Source organism: Diadema antillarum, unplaced genomic scaffold (genome assembly GCF_040938485.1).
Source record: "Diadema antillarum isolate AM-2024a unplaced genomic scaffold, OU_Dant_1.0 seq00000017_RagTag, whole genome shotgun sequence".
In the NCBI taxonomy this organism is placed as follows: Eukaryota; Metazoa; Echinodermata; class Echinoidea; order Diadematoida; family Diadematidae; genus Diadema; species Diadema antillarum.
The window spans coordinates 381,395-394,443 of record NW_027271137.1 but is presented as its reverse complement, the minus strand read 5'-3'; the positions used below and the strand labels follow the sequence as shown (position 1 = coordinate 394,443).

At 37.1% G+C, this 13,049-nt stretch overlaps 1 long non-coding RNA gene across 1 annotated transcript; it reads right to left on the bottom strand.

Annotated features, from left to right (window-relative positions):
• Positions 1 to 509: 509 nt before the first annotated feature.
• LOC139725155 (uncharacterized) lies at positions 510 to 10,448 on the bottom strand. Its single transcript, XR_011710536.1, has 4 exons — positions 10,153 to 10,448; positions 2,323 to 2,426; positions 1,307 to 1,557; positions 510 to 580 (listed from the first exon to the last, which is right to left on the bottom strand). It is a non-coding gene; the product is annotated as an uncharacterized lncRNA (long non-coding RNA).
• Between the last annotated feature and the right edge of the window lie 2,601 nt (positions 10,449 to 13,049).

The window sequence follows — 13,049 nt, the reverse complement described above, 5'->3', positions numbered from 1 at the left end:
ATACTAGAGAAAAAGAGAAGTTAATATAACACATAAAACTCTTGTTGTCTGATTTTATGTGATGTGATTTGTTAAACTGGGCCTCCAAACTATCTGTCTGTAATAACAACCAGAGATAGCTTTGTGCATCAAAACTCGTTTTCAAAGCTTTCTAATTACAAAACCTTTTTTCCTTCTAACGTCTGTTATTCCCAGTGACAAAGCTCAGCAACTAACAATGCAAGGTAACTTCACAAATGACCAATGTCGATAGTAATTCTTTTTTCTTCTTTTACACAATATATACAATAGCTACAAATGAATCAAATAAGCTCATGTCAAATGTGAGCTTTGCTTTCGAATGCATTCTATTGCTGAGTTATTCAAAGTTTTGATACTTTCGGAATAATGGTCTAGAAACATATGCTCAGCTTAATCTTCTTCCGAAAAAAAAAGGAAATGCTTTCATGAGTATATTTTGTCCATGCACAGCTGCACATTAAATGTAAGAAATAAAAAACGTTGTGATCTCACCGACTCGAGCTGATAAGGGCTCTCTACGTAAGGATCAATTCTTTGTGTGAACTCCTTCAACTTCTCCCTGTAGATGACCAGCAAAGCAAATTACGCATTCCTATTAAATAATGGTTATTGTGCGACATTTAATCAATTTACACATGCATCTATACGGGTGAACGTCACAAGACCGACGCTCACGAAAAATCACAGCCCATGATTCAAACAGCTCACGAGATATATAGCCCAAGAGTCATACAGCCCACGAAGTCGACATAAAACAAGGATTTAGTGTTTAGGGGCTACAAACTCTTTACCCACTAAAAGTCATTGTTCTTAAAAGGGTTTTTTCCCCGTGATACCGGGAAAACTGGAGTTATTTGAACATTGAAATAATTTGAAATGCGAAAGATGTAACTAAACATGTCCTTCACATCCCCCCCCCCCAAAAAAGAAGGGATTTTAATGACTACATGTATTTACGTAAAGATCGGTGTAAAGCTCTCATGGTAATGATATATTACCTCTAAACTGCGCGCGTAGTTACTCTTAATATCAGGGTTTCGTGAAGAAAAAAAAATAAAGTCAACATCAAGAGTGAAAACGCTGCATGAACGCACCTAAAAAAACGTTGCCGTTTATTCATTTATCTTAACTCTATACACGTATATATTTGCCGGCCTTTGTTCAAAGCCGCCTTTGATAAGTAACGATTTGATATTAAACCACGTAGGCTTACTTTGCCGTGACGAATGCATTTAAGATGATATCAACAAGTGAATGTATTAAACGCCAAATTTTACATGCTCACTTTTCGAAGACAATGTATACAACTTCAAACAAAGGATCGGAAGTCTGAATGGTGACCACCCTGCCACGTTCCCTCATGAGATGTCGGGCGTACTCCGGCAGACCGAACCTCGTTGTGTAATTGCGTATCTTGTACGTTTTTTCTGGACGTCTTCCTACCTCGTTGCGTTTGTACAATTGGAGACAAAGGTCCGTATTAAATATTACTTTGAGGAAGTACATCTGCAGTTGCCATCCTGGTCTTCTCAATTCCTGGAGTACAAAAGAAATAAAACAACAATTTGAAGAAATTCTGACACACAAGAAAAATATTATCAAGAGGATAGTAAAATTTTGGTTGAGATGTGGATTCAGGTTTTTAACTTTTTGCGAGATGATTAGAATCCACTTATACAAAATATTAAAGAGCATACAGTTTTAAGAGAGCTGAAATTTTTATTTCTTTAAAAAAACAGTTTTGAAATGGCTGAGATATCAAAAACAAATAAACAAACAAACAAACAAAGTAAAAACAAAGTGGTTCTGATAAAATCTGGGTAACACCTTATATCAGGACCTCTTTTGTTTTTCAGTTTCAGTTTAAGTAACTTTTATTACTCCACGTGCTTAAAGAAAATAAGTGTGGAATTATCAAATATATTCGCAAGTCATGGATGTACAAACAGGAGTTATCAGTAAATAATCATGTGAATGATACATATTATATTTCATGACTACAAATCTTTAAGTATACAGTTGGAGGAGACCGTTGTCAAGCAAATCAACAGAGGACAAGCATTACTAAGCATTACTGCTTGGAACAATTCTACTTTTTGGATATATCTGTCTTTACAAAAGCGTAAAACAAGTTAAAACCTGAATCCCGATCTCAATCACAACTATACCTTCCCTTTAAGGAGACGGTAAACATGTGCTACATGTGAATGAATGGTAATACAAAAGGTATATGACTTTAAGTCGCAATCAAAACGTGACATTTTAACCTGGTAGTAGCAACTGCATTGGAGGATAACTCACCAGGCGTGCCAGAAAGTTTGCACTCCGAGTTAGAATAGACGCTATACCTTCCCAGACATCTGAACGGGACTGTAGCACGTCGGTCATCTTGTAAACGCCGAAACCTAAATCGGATAAATCATAAAAATAAAGATTACGGGATACTAACAGGAATAGAAATTGCTGTTTTCAGTGTTAGTGTGCCATGTGATATATAAAAACGTTACAATACCCTTTGTACTTTTGTTTTCCAAAACTGTTCCCAGAACTGGACTAGGATTCTTGAAATATGGTACATATATCCGAGAACGTGACATGATGTGTACGATTAAAAAAAAAGAATCGAATTTCTATTAATGAGTCTCAGAATAACAAACTGTAACTCAACAATACCCAAATTGGATGGATTAAAAAAAAAACACCACGATATATTTTCAACACATGATGAGATAAGAATTGCGTTTCGAACTATACCAGTGTTTTCTGACAGTAAATTGCACAACAGATGAATGTAACTATTTTAAGACATTTTGTCATGAAGCATGACTTTTTACTTGTTACACGTTTAATGATATCAGTTTTATGATTCATAACAACATTGTCATTACACTAATGAGTTCCAAATAACACAAGCTTAGCCTTTCCTACAATAAAAATTATTTTGTTTTGTACGTGCTTTTATAAATCTAATTTCTTTAATGCGTAGTCCATGTTATCAAATAATAATGGTAAATTATTGCTGGACATAGAAACATTCGTGTCATCAGCAAACGGCAATTAAGAACAATTTGCCAAATCGATTTCATAGAAACGAAAGGGCCCAAGAATAGAAACCTATGGCACTTCATATCTTACCTTTTATAATCTGATGTGAAACATTTAATGACAGAATATTTCTAGCGATTGTGTAAATAACTTTCAAACTTCTATGGCAAAATTCAAATATCAGAATGGTTAAGCTTATGCAATGAAATCGAATGATTGATAGAGCAAAGGTTTTTGACAGGTCAATAGAGATGGATGAAGTAAAGATTTTGTTTTCCAGATCTTGAATTGCATTTTATTTAATTCTGGTTCTGTGGAATATGTGGAGTGTCTATTTCTAAAGCCATACTGAGATGACAGTACTCGAATTTTGGATAAAATGCAGTAACTCAATTTTAGATATACTTTTCAAATATCTTAGCGATAGCTGGATATGATTCATTTCATCAAAACAATTAAGAATGATACATAATTATAGTTTTTCTTAACATGGAACAAAGAAAACATTGTGGGCTTTATTACATTTATTACAAATATAACTCTCTTTCAAAATCTGATTTTACACAAACAAAATCGATTATACATATGATTACAACTGAAATGAAATACACTGATTAAGAAGAAGAAATACTTTATATACATATATACATCATCCAAATATAACGGTAAAATGTGTCAAATTTTAAATTAAATACGTGTTGGTACGCTTGGATGCGATATGGTCACAATTGGTCTATTTCAAGCCATACGATCTGTCACGATCTAGTCTCCCGTACAAAAACGATCCGATAGGATTGCCCTGATTGAGTCCACGGTTGGTACCGATCTAACACGATCATTACGATCGGGATCCCCGATTTGGTAGGTGCAGCTACGTTCTGATAAGTTCCAATACGTATGCCGCGATCCAGTGCGGGCTGTTGAGATAAGATACGATATATTTTACGATCAGGATCAAGAGCGACCCCCATTTAAGGTGCGGTTGGACACAAATGGGAATATCATAGTCCGGCTAACAATGGATTTCATTGTTTCCTTAAATTCTACCGAGTGATAGGCCTATACTATCCACAACCATCGATGATGTTAAGGGTTGACAGGTTGAGGATGATGAGAACGTGACCTTTGCAGTATTGCGAATGACGATTACGTTATCATCAGAGAGAAAACAGCACTAAGGCCAGCCACCACTTCAGATTGCCCCTCCTCTAATATTTAACCTAAAGAAATTAATAGATTATTTAATCGACATGCTCACTCTTCCCCTCCCAGCCCCCCCCCCCAAAAAAAAGAGATACACCGAATACACATGATCAGATCATTACCCCCTCTTCCCCCGAAAAAAAAGACAAATGTTTACGCCTTCCTCTGAAATACATGAAGAAAATATGATGAAATTGAAGCTAAAAAAGAGGGTGCGATCTTTTTTAATGCTAACATAATGTGTTATCTACGCTCGATATAAGAACTTTGGCCGAATTGATGGTATCCCTTGTGTGTTTGATTTCATATTAGCACAGTGTATGTACCATATACATTTTTATTTGAAAATGTCGTTATATCATAGAGAATTGAAAGTTTAGTTGATTTGGCTTGCTTTATTGTTTTATTCAACAATGTTTAACATAACTGTAACAAACAAAAAGTTTTAAGCAAAATTATTTCGCAGGGGTATTTCTACACTTACTGACTAACTAACTGTGAAAAATAATGAGAGAATTTTGTGACTTTTGAAAAGTCACAAAAGTTATCTTTGCAGGATATGGGAAACATTCTTCTTCTGGTGAATGTTTCAATGGTGCTGTTATTTTTTTCACCCATTATGCCACCCCTTCCTTATTCAGTATCAAGAGTGCAATTTTGCATTTCTTGCTCCATCTTTAGAGTGTGCATGCTTACTCAACGAGGACACAACTACTCTTTCTTATGCTCACTCGACATGGGCTGTTAGATTTTGGTTGCATTATCTGATAACAATCCTATAAACTAAATGGATTTTGCAGTTAATGAGAGTTGACCGTAGCAATTTTCCTCTAAATTGTGCTCAACCAAGGGCGTACCGAGGGGGGGGGGGGGGGGGGGGGTGTTTTGGGTGTTCAAACACCCCCCCCCCCCCCTTTGCCAAAAGGGGGGTGTTTAAGGTGTTCAAACACCTCCCTTGGGCAAAAGGGAGGTGTTTGAGCTATTCAACACCCCTCTTCAGCAATGTTTAGATGTTGACAAATGAAACAAAAGCTGTCTCTACCGCTTTTATTTCCGTTTTGAATTCCGCCTTTCCTTTCTTTTGCGTTCATTTTCTCTCTCTCTCTCTCTTCCTTGTTTTAATGTTTGTGTGGATGATGATACATTATGGAGTTACATAATATCATACGCACTAAAGAACTCGTGTACAGTATACGTGTTAATACTACGTTACTGCACCGCGCGCGAAGCTTACGCGCAAACAGTAGACATTCCCGATCCCTGCTTTGCTTTCTGACCGAATCGCGAAGATACATTGCGCATAATGTTCACCGTAAATTGTGTATGATGCATAATATTATGTGTGTACAATGCATGCTGCGCTGCAGCCTATTATAGGCACATTGCATGCTAAGTTAGTAGTATCAACTACCAACAGTGGCGTATCTAGGGGGGGGGGGGGGGCAAGGGGGCACGTGAAAAAAAAACCAGAAAAAAAAAAGAAGAAGAAGGAGAATGGGGGGAGGCAGAAAACCAAATCAAACAAGATAAAAACAAAACATGAATTCTATGTTTTGTAACGCTGAAATATAAAAATTTTCGGCTCGCTCGCTGCGCCCGCTCGCCAAAATTTGTCCCCCCAAAAATAAGAAGAACAAAACGTAATGATGACGTGGAAATATAAAATTTCGGCTCACTCACTCGTAGTAATTTAGAGTATTTTTCCAAGTCTGTTGGCATAAATCGTTATCTATGAAGCCGTCACTTTATCTTGATTAGAATTGTAAAATTTAATAACCGAAAAATGACAAGAATTCCATGTTTTTTAAGGTGAAATACAAAAATTGTCGGCTCGCTCGCCAAAATTTATCAAAATTTATCAGATTTTATATCACCCTCAAAAAAAAAAAAACCTTTTAAGTGCTCGAAAAAGCATATCAAGTGGACTTTTTTTAAGTCCCTACCAGGATGGGATTGGGGTTGAACACTGTTGGTATAAATCGTTATCTATAAGACCGTCACTATATCTTGATTAGAATTGTCATTCCAAGATTTAATAACCAAAAATGACAAGAATTCCATGTTTTGTAAGCTGAAATACAAAAATTTTCGGCTCGCTCGCTGCACTCGCTCGCCAAAATTCTTCAATATCTATTACATTTTTAAAACACCCTCAAAAGACCCCTTCTAAGTGCATGAAAAAGCATATCATGTGGACTTTTTTAAAGTCCCTGCCGGGATGGCTTTGGACACTGTTGGTATAAATCGTTATCCATAAGGCCGTCACTATGATTAGAATTGTAATTCGAAGATTTAATAACCAAAAATGACAAGAATTCCATGTTATGTATAAAGCTGAAATATAAAAATTTTCGGCTCGCTTGCTGCGCTCGCTCGCCAAAATATATCAAAATTTAGGGTTGCCTATTACATTTAAATCACCCTCAAAAGACCCCTCTTAAGTGCTTCAAAAAGCATATCATGAGGACTTTTTTAAAGTCCCTACCGGGATGGGGTTGCGGTTGAACACTTTTTCAGAAATTAGGGGCGCCGTTTTCCCTAAGATACGCCACTGACTACCAAGAAGTACAGTCAGTGTAGTAGCCTACTGGAAGCAGCAAGCTCTGGAAGCTCTGGGAGTAGCAAGTTACTTGCTACTCAATGTAATTAGTAATAGCACATGGACTTCGTAATCTTTAGTAATAGTAGATATGAATTTTTTCAGTGACTGAAGTTAAAACTGAAAAATAACTGAGTGTGAGTCTACAAATTGTGGTTGGATGACTTTATTGCGCCTAAAATTCACTAGATATCTAGGTCTAGGAACAGTGGCGTAACTACGGGGGCATGGGGGGGGGGCACGTGTGCCCCCCCCCCCCAATCCGCTGGTAAAAAAGAAAAAACAAGAAAAAAACCTACGAAAATGGTAATTCAAGGGTTAGTAAACTGCTTTTGAAATCGACATGAAAGGATGATCAAGAAAAAAAGATATTTTTCTAAGATTTCTTTTAACCATATAATTAAAGAGGTATAACATTGTTCAAAAAGCCCGGAGACGACAAAAGATTGTGATTCAGCGTGATTCCTGGTTGGCATTTTGAATACAAGCAGGATGTGCGCAGTGTACTCAGAATATCGGAATGGCAAAAAGAGTCGCTGCAATGTTGCGCAATGTTTGATAGGTTGTACACATTTGCTATCAAAGCTTGATCAGTGATTTTGCAATGTTGCTTTACATACTAGTCTATATTAAAATGCCTTGCATTGCCAATAATAAGACTTGACCTTGGCTATTTCCTAACTTTTCCATCCATATGAAACACACACACTCACAAACACAAACAAATTAGGGGATGCTCTATATAAAGTGCAGATTTTGGACATCCTTCTCCCGCTTGGTCACTTCGACGCCCCCTCGCTGGTCATACCTCCCCCAATCATGAACATAAACCGACACCCTTGACTACCAGTGGCGGATCCAGGGGGGGGGGGGGGGGGCACCGGGTGCCCCCTCCCTCCAATGCGAAAAAAGTATACATGTAGCTACAAACGACAGTTTTTGGACGGTAAAATGTCAAAATTTTCAAGCTGGCTCACTTCGCTCGCTCGCATTTAACCGTTATATGCCATTCTCCTGATGTTACTGCCAGTAATTGCCAGCAGTTGCGCCCGGTGCGCCCCCCCCCCCCCCCCCGAATTTCCAAAGCGAAAAAATATAGCTACAAACGGCAGTTTGGGGACTGTAAAATGTCATAATTTTCAAGCTCGCTCGCTCCGCTCGCTCGCATTTAATCGTTATGCAATTCTCCTGATGTTGCTCTCAGTAATTGCCAGCAGTTGCGCCCGGTGCACCCCCTCCCCCTTAATTTCCAAAGCGAAAAAAATATATCTACAAACGGCAGTTTGGGGACTGTAAAATGTCTAAATTTTCAAGTTCGCTCGCTTCGCTCGCTCGCATTTAATCGTTATGCAATTCTCCTGATGTTGTTGTCAGTAATTGCCAGCAGTTGCGCCCGGTGCGCCCCCTCCCCCTTAATTTCCAAAGCGAAAAAATATAGCTACAAACGGCAGTTTGGGGACTGTAAAATGTCACAATTTTCAAGCTCGCTCGCTTCGCTCGCTCGCATTTAATCGTTATGCAATTCTCCTGATGTTGCTGTCAGTAATTGCCAGCAGTTGCGCCCGGTGCGCCCCCTCCCCTTAATTTCTAAAGCGAAAAAATATAGCTACAAACGGCAGTTTGGGGACTGTAAAATGTCACAATTTTCAAGCTCGCTCGCTTCGCTCGCTCGCATTTAATCGTTATGCAATTCTCCTGATGTTGCTGTCAGTAATTACCAGCAGTTGCGCCCGGTGCGCCCCCTCCCTTTAATTTCTTGAGCGAAAAAATATAGCTGCAAACGGCAGTTTGGGGACTTAAAATGTCAAAATTTTCAAGCTCGCTCGCTTCGCTCGCTCGCATTTAATCGTTATGCCATTCTCCTGATGTTACTGCCAGCAACTGCCAGCAGTTGCACCCGGTGCAACCCCCTTAATTTCCAAAGCAATATATATATATATATATATATATATATATATATATATATACATATATATATACATATATTATCATATATAGCTACAAACGGCAGTTTGGGGACTGTAAAATGTCAAAATTTTCAAGCTCGCTCGCTCCGCTCGCTCGCATTTAATTGTACATTTATGCAATTCTGATATTGCTTCCATGAGGTGCGCCCCCCCCCCCCATATCTTGACCCACGGTACGCCACTGAACACCCCCCTCTAAAAAATCCTGGGTACGCCTATGTGCTCAACCAACCACACACACACACACACAAATGTAAATGTCACAATTATAGATGCGAAGGGGTCAAACGATGGATGATAAAACAACAACAACGCTTAATCATTATGTACAATACACAGGAACATAAAACTTCCCACCCCCACCCCAAAAATATACTCTAGTATACTTTAAAAAAGTGACAATTTGCCTTTGATGTGTGCTCACTCATGCACGTTTCAGGAAATCATTTTCATTTTTATACTGACGTTAGTCAATACGTGCAGACATATAGTTTCAGTTTAATTTTTCTCAATTTTGTTTTCGTTAAAAAAATACCCCATTTTGATGACGGGGAATTACTCCTGTTATGGGTGTCTGCACAATGGTAATAATAAGATATTATTGATGACATCATTAACAAAGTGTAGGAAAATATCGAACAATCTATAATACAACTTCATTTTATGAAATTATAAACAAATTAATCATAAGTACCTTGCAAAAAATGCCCACACAGTCATACAATTTACCGTTTAGAAATGATAATCTAAAGATGCTACCACCTCGCGGAATACAAAATATGTATAATCTTCGAGTTGAGTGAATACGAGGAGACATGATAATTGCCTTTTCATTTTTGCTCAATTTTTGTTTTCGTTAAAAAGATACCCCATTTTGATTACGGGGAATTACTCATGTTTTGGGTGTCTGCACAATGGTAATAATAAGATATTGATAATGACATGATTAACATAATGTATGATAATATCGAAAAATCTACAATACAACTTCATTTAATGAAATTATAATCAACACGATTAAGAATCACGATTAGATGAAATTTGCTGCGTTTTTATACGATCCTAGACGGTCTGATGCGATGATCAAGATTAAAAGTCAATCGGGTTAATTGTAGAAAATGTTTGAACCGTCAAAAAAAAATGTATACGATTAACGCGATTGCCACGATTGACCTCAAGATCTGATACAATCCTATACGATCTGATAAGATCATCACGATTGCTTCACGATTAAGACCACGATTTCAATTGTGGCGCCAGTCGTGATATAGGGAACCCGCTTAAGATAGAATCAAAGTCTATAGTCGGATAACTTACGTGATCCTGATCCCAGGTAGAATGGCCGTTTCAGGACTATATCAGACCAGGAAGTGATCGCTGCTCCAGCCGAAAAGAAAAAAGCGATCTTTACAAACAGATCATTCTTTTGTTTGAATTCTCTTTTTTTTTAGTATATAAGAAACGATGTCAACGGATTCCACGTATTCTCCACCCACAAGATGCAAATGAGTGTTCACGTTTGGAAAGGAGGTAACTCTTGGTGAATACTTCTTGTGAAGAGAGCAAAACTTGCATAGATTGTCGTACCAATCGAGACAAACCGATATCATTAAACCATTCCACGGGGGACTGTACCGTGATTGTAAGTATACAAGCAGCAGTTCCCCAGCTAGGAATGATGTGGCTTGATAGCGATAAGTAAATAAAACAAAAAACAGAGTGGGCGAGCATGTGAAATCCCCTATAGGTCCAATCACAATGACATACTCATAAACTTTGATCCAGGAAGTTCTAATGGGGATTTTTTTTTCAGCGCAATTCCACGATAACACCGTGACACTTTTGAGTATAATTTCACTCATCAAATGTAAATAACAAACAAAATGTAACACTTGAGAACAATTTTTCATTGTGTATCTATGCATATCATCATAAGCAACTTTGAAAAGAAAAGAAAGAAAGAAAAATTGCTTGGGTAAATGAGTTATGGATAATTAATTACCACTGTAACACCGTGACGCAAAATGGACATGGGTTTTTGTGCACTTTGTTTACTGACCAAACTCTATGAAACTAATGAACATTTTGATAAGTGGATCTGTTCGTTGGATGTACTAGAGAATCAATGATAATAAGAAAGTAAAATTTGATTAAAGAATAAATTGACAGGAAAATTATGACATAGATTATAAATAAGTGCACCGTTACACCGTGACTGTAACACCGTGACCTCTGAAATGTGTGTAAAAAAACCTATGGAGAATCTTGTTGTCTTACTTACAACTCATAGTGTTTCTCCTTTAGGCAGAATGAGATGATGATGAATGATGAATGTTTGACATCAAAGTATAACACTTCCAGATAAAACAAAACATGATTGAAATCATAACAGATTAACAAAAACAACAAAATAAAGAAAAATATTGCACTGTAACGCCGTGACATGTCATATACGATTGTACACGTTGCAGTCAGAAACTCTGCTCTTTCAGTAAAATATACTTTATGTTTTGAGACATAATTCCCTCTATCGTCATTGAAAGCTTGTTAAATATTTCTGAGTGAACTTTTAGGGTTTACAACTACTCTTTAAAAGTCCAATTTGTATATTTAAAGATGACATACAAATTTGAAACTTTGATCTTAATACCTTTGGTCACGAAGCCAGGTGAACGCACTTAGCAATTTCAGTAACAATGAAAAAAACAACAACTTGTGTGGTACAAAATGTACCGCAATTGTTCTTCTTTTTCTAAGATGTACTGGAAAATGAACATATGTAAAACTGATTATAATGCAAATTCTCATTTATACACATAAATCACAGTGAGTGTGGCTCTTTTTATGGTGAAACTTGTAAGATTGCGCACAGCACCTTGCACAGGAAAGTAGTATTCCAGTGAGATTAACTTTTGGTGGACACATTGATCTAGCTTCAGTATGCCCAAAGTAATTCTTTAGGATACCAGAGAAGCTGCAGCAAGACTTCAGACTGTTTATCATGTTACAGGAACACACTGAAACGCGCGATTAACGCACAGAGCATGACAAATGACGAGTATATGATACCTTTTGAATACTAACATCAGTTTTCATGCAAATTGTAAGTCCATGGCATTCATCATTAGAATATAGCAGCTGTTCAAAAGATTTTTAAAAAAGGAACCTATGGCAGAATCCAACATCAACTTGTTCTTGAAAGACAGAGCACTTTTTACAATTCGAAAAAATAAAATTGAACAAAATTCTGATGGTTGCATACAACACTGTACATATGTCTCCCGCCCCCTTTTTGTCAGAACCTTTGGCATTTGGATATGAAATGCTAGAAAATATATAGTCAACAGTGTAGCCATAATTGCAGTTTGCAGAGTAAAGAAAGCATTGTGGACAAAAAATAATTTTTTTCTGCTATTTGAGTCTACAAAAAAAAGAGTCAAACCATGTGATAAAAGGGTTAATTATGATAAAAATATTAAACAAAGGGTATAAACTAAACTGAAAGTGTTGCCTTAATTAAAAGTTCAAAACCTTCAGAAATGTTTGCTCTAGTTACAAATCTGGTAGGTGGCACACTGTGAATGGACTGCTTCCATTTTAACCCTCCATGTGCTCTGAGTGTTGATTGGTATATCAAACCCCACGGCATTGTAAACACAGTTCTAGATTTTTGGCACAGAAAGGGTTAGAATTGAATGATGCTGGCAACAAGTACAATTGATAATTTTTGTGGATAAAGCTTGACCCATTTGTTATGAACAATCCTTGAAAAACCTCTATCTTTTGAGTGAATGTGACAGAGAAATCAGATGGTCACTTCAACAGTTAGTTAGTGGTAATCCGGTATGTGTCCTGTGTTATTGCAATTCAAGTCACGGTGTTACAGTCACGGTGTTACAATTTACTGTAACACCGTGACACATTTTAATCAGCTTTAATTGATTAACAAAATGAGTTACCATCATTTTAGTATGTGTATATGGTAGCTATACGTGGTCATGATTTGGGCTATCAAAATAATTCCTTTTGTGTTGGTAATTTTCAAACAATTCTAAAAACATCAGTTTTTACTGTAACACCGTGACATTATTGATCATCGCATTTGCTATGTTCGCTGAAGTATAGAAAATCTTGCACTTTGATGAATTTGTAATGATGTTCAATCCTAAAACTCTGAAAACAAAGGCAAAGTTTTTACCTCCTTTTTCATTTTC